Source organism: Coregonus lavaretus (assembly GCF_964263955.1).
Source record: "Coregonus lavaretus genome assembly, chromosome: 22".
NCBI classification, from domain to species: Eukaryota; Metazoa; Chordata; class Actinopteri; order Salmoniformes; family Salmonidae; genus Coregonus; species Coregonus lavaretus.
Genome location: NC_140009.1, coordinates 366,553 through 370,924, shown reverse-complemented (window position 1 = coordinate 370,924; position 4,372 = coordinate 366,553). Strand labels below are relative to the sequence as shown.

At 47.0% G+C, this 4,372-nt stretch overlaps 1 protein-coding gene across 1 annotated transcript in view; it reads right to left on the bottom strand.

Annotated features, from left to right (window-relative positions):
- Positions 1-4,048, bottom strand: part of LOC311149451 (filamin-A-like) — a 114,605-nt gene extending 110,557 nt beyond the window's left edge. The window contains 1 exon segment of the mRNA XM_084186650.1: positions 3,928-4,048. The gene's annotated coding sequence lies outside the window, so the exon portion shown is untranslated.
- Positions 4,049-4,372: the final 324 nt, after the last annotated feature.

Here is a 4,372-nt window from a genome sequence, read left to right as displayed (position 1 = left end):
TTAAACAAATCAAAATATATTTTATATTTGAGATTCTTCAAATAGCCACCCCTTGCCTTGATGACAGCTTTGCACATTCTTGGCATTCTCTCAACCAGCTTCATGAGGTAGTCACCTGGAATGCATTTAAATTAACAGGTGTGCCTTGGTAAAAAATTAATTTGTGGAATTTCTTTCCTTCTTAATGCATTTGAGCCAATCAGTTGTGTTGTGACAAGATAGCCCTATTTGGTAAAAGACCAAGTCCATATTATGGCAAGAACAGCTCAAATAAGCAAAGAGAAACAACAGTCCATCATTACATTAAGACATGAAGGCCAGTCAATCTCGAAAATGTGTGCAGTGCAGTCACAAAATCCATCAAGCGCAATGATGAAACTGGCTCTCATGAGGACCGCCACAGGAAAGGAAGACCCAGAGTTACCTCTGCTACAGAGGATAAGTTCATTAGAGTTACCAGCCTCAGAAATTGCAGCCCAAATAAATGCTTCACAGAGTTCAAGTAACAGACACATCTCAACATCAACTGTTCAGAGGAGACTGCGTGAATCAGGGCTTCATGGTCGAATTGCTGCAAAGAAACCACTACTAAAGGACACCAATAATAAGAAGAGACTTGCTTGGGCCAAGAAACACGAGCAATGGACATTAGACCTGTGGAAGTCTATCCTTTGGTCTGATGAGTCCAAATTTGAGAGTTTTGGTTCCAACCACTGTGTCTTTGTGAGACCCAGAGTAGGTGAACGGATGATCTCTGCATGTGTGGTTCCCACCATGAAGCATGGAGGAGGAGATGTGATGGTGTGGGGGTGCTTTGCTGGTGACACTGTCAGAGATTTATTTAGGATTCAAGGCACACTTAACCATCATGGCTACCACAGCATTGTGCAGCGATAAGCCATCCCATCTGGTTTGCGCTTAGTGGGACTATCATTTGTTTTTCAACAGGACAATGACCCAAAACACACCTTCAGGCTCTGTAAGGGCTATTTGACCAAGAAGGAGAGTGATGGAGTGCTGCATCAGATGACCTGGCCTCCACAATCAACCGACCTCAACCCACTTGAGATGGTTTGGGATGAGTAGGACCGCAGAGCGAAGGAAAAGCAGCCAACAAGTGCTCCTTCAAGACTGTTGGAAAAGCATTCCAGGTGAAGCTGGTTGAGAGAATGCCAAGAGTGTGCAAAGTTGTCATCAAGGCAAAGGGTGGCTACTTTGAAGAATCTCAAATATAACATATTTTATTATTTGTTTAACACTTTTTTGGTAACTACATGATTCCATATGTGATATTTCATAGTTTTGATGTCTTCACTATTATTCTACGATGTAGAAAACCCCTTGAATGAGTAGGTGTGTCCAAACTTTTCACTGGTACTGTATATATATATATATTACATTTACATTTTAGTCATTTAGCAGACGCTCTTATCCAGAGCGACTTACAGGAGCAATTATGGTTAAGTGCCTTGCTCAAGGGCACATCGACAGATTTTTCACCTAGTCGGCTCAGGGATTAGAACCAGCGACCTTTCGGTTACTGGCGCAACGCTCTTACCCACTAAGCTACCTGCCGCCCTCATATATATACACACACATCTTTTAAAAGTATATTTAAGCAATAAGGCACGAGGAGGTTTGTGGTATATGGCTAATATACCGCGGCTAAGGGCTGTTCTTATGCACGACGCAATGCGGAGTCCCTGGATCCAGCCCTTAGCCGTGGTATATTGGCCATATACCACAACCCCCCGAGGTGCCTGGATCCAGCCCTTAGCCGTGGTATATTGGCCATATACCCAGAGGTGCCTGGATCCAGCCCTTAGCCGTGGTATATTGGCCATATACCCAGAGGTGCCTGGATCCAGCCCTTAGCCGTGGTATATTGGCCATATACCCAGAGGTGCCTGGATCCAGCCCTTAGCCGTGGTATATTGGCCATATACCCAGAGGTGCCTGGATCCAGCCCTTAGCCGTGGTATATTGGCCATATACCCAGAGGTGCCTGGATCCAGCCCTTAGCCGTGGTATATTGGCCATATACCCAGAGGTGCCTGGATCCAGCCCTTAGCCGTGGTATATTGGCCATATACCCAGAGGTGCCTGGATCCAGCCCTTAGCCGTGGTATATTGGCCATATACCCAGAGGTGCCTGGATCCAGCCCTTAGCCGTGGTATATTGGCCATATACCCAGAGGTGCCTGGATCCAGCCCTTAGCCGTGGTATATTGGCCATATACCCAGAGGTGCCTGGATCCAGCCCTTAGCCGTGGTATATTGGCCATATACCATAGTCCCTGGATCCAGCCCTTAGCCGTGGTATATTGGCCATATACCCAGAGGTGCCTGGATCCAGCCCTTAGCCGTGGTATATTGGCCATATACCCAGAGGTGCCTGGATCCAGCCCTTAGCCGTGGTATATTGGCCATATACCCAGAGGTGCCTGGATCCAGCCCTTAGCCGTGGTATATTGGCCATATACCCAGAGGTGCCTGGATCCAGCCCTTAGCCGTGGTATATTGGCCATATACCCAGAGGTGCCTGGATCCAGCCCTTAGCCGTGGTATATTGGCCATATACCCAGAGGTGCCTTATTGCTGTTAGAAACTGGTTAACAACGGAATTAGAGCAGTAACAATAAATATGTTGTCATACCACGGCTGCCAGCCAATCAGCATTCAGGGCTTTAACCACCCAGTTTATAATTTCCTTCATTATGTTTAAATATATATTCCTTTATTATTTTCCCCTAACCCCACCACCCCTCCCCTAATTGCAGTAAACTAATGGGCAACAACACTTAGGCTTCTACTTCCAGTTTATACATACTATGTAATTTTTATGGACACAGTATATTTTACAATAGTTATCTTTTGTTTGTTTTTACTCCTGTCCTTCTGCTCCCCTCAACTCCTCCATCTATTCCTGCACCTGACCATTTCTTTTGAATCGATTAGTGCACTTCAAGGAGGAGGAGTAAATGGATTTGGGATAATGTGTATGTGTGTGTGTGTGTGTGTGTGTGAACGCCTGTGCTAACCGTTTCTCACCGGAAGATGCGCCAGTCGCTGTAGGCAGAGGGGGGCGCACGCGGCCCTCTACATCCCCGGATAGGGCTCGAGACAGGACCGGTCCGTGTATTACCTTATTTGGTGTGGAGCTCCTCCTTATAATACCGACTGATGCGCCAGCCTGCTGGGTCTGGTTGTGCGTGCGTGCGTGCGTGCTCGTGTAACGTGAATGAGAGTTAAGTGTAGCCTACTGTCGCGTGAAGCTCGGGTTTTGTAAGTGTGCTCAACACTAGTCTCAACATCAACGCAGTTCACACATGCACGCACGCACGCACGCAAGTGCACACACACGCACACCCCGACCCAGATCTTCCCCACTATGACAATAACTAGTCACAGATCGTTTCATATCAGGGGCAGACAATAAGAGACCGTTTCCCGTGTAGAGAATGTCAGCTTTATAACAACAATACGCCCACAGCCCGGGAGGTCCCACAGCACAGCTGGCACCGACTACATTTACATTTTAGTCATTTAGCAGACGCTCTTATCCAGAGCGACTTACAGTTAGTGAGTGCATACATGACTAGCCGGTAACGGCAAAACTGCTCCCCCTCTCCTGCCCACACAGGCTAATAAACAGAAGCAGGACATATATGACCGTGGTCGGTTTCCCCTCCTTGCCGGTGTTATCCCCGCGGCCAGGGTGCGTTTGGCACGAGCTGTTAATGGGGACAGTCACGATGCTGACATCACAGATGTCCCGTTAACTAACTAACTAACTAACTAACTAACTAACTAACTAACTAACTAACTAACAGTCCTGGACTAAACAGTGTAAAACAGACAGTAGCATCCAGGACATTGAACTGTCTTTAAACATCAGAAAACAGCAAGAGAAAAACGTGTCCTTACCCTTTCTTTATCTATATCTCTGTCTTCCCGTTGCCGTGCGCGTAAAATCCCTCCCAACGGGCAGAACCGGTAGGTTCGGTGAACTCGTGAAAAAGAAAGAACTTCACTGTTTTGCTCTTTTTTATCTCTCTCTCTCTCTCTCTCTCTCTCTCTCTCTCTCTCTCTCTCTCTCACTCTCTCTCTCTCTCTCTCTCTCTATATTACAGTGAGATCCTTAATTGGTAAAGTATCACAGGGGGTCTCTCTCTCTCTCTCTCTCTCGCTCTCTCTCTCTCTCTCTCTCTCTCTCTCCTTGTTTCAGAGAGTTGATGTCATTGCCGCGCCTTCGGATTTTAAAGGTATGATGTCACCGGCTTCAGCGCGCACCCCTATCTCGCTCTTACATCTCCCCTTGCGGGGGTGCTGGGCGCGTGTGTGTGACTGCACTATACAGTGGGGTGAACAG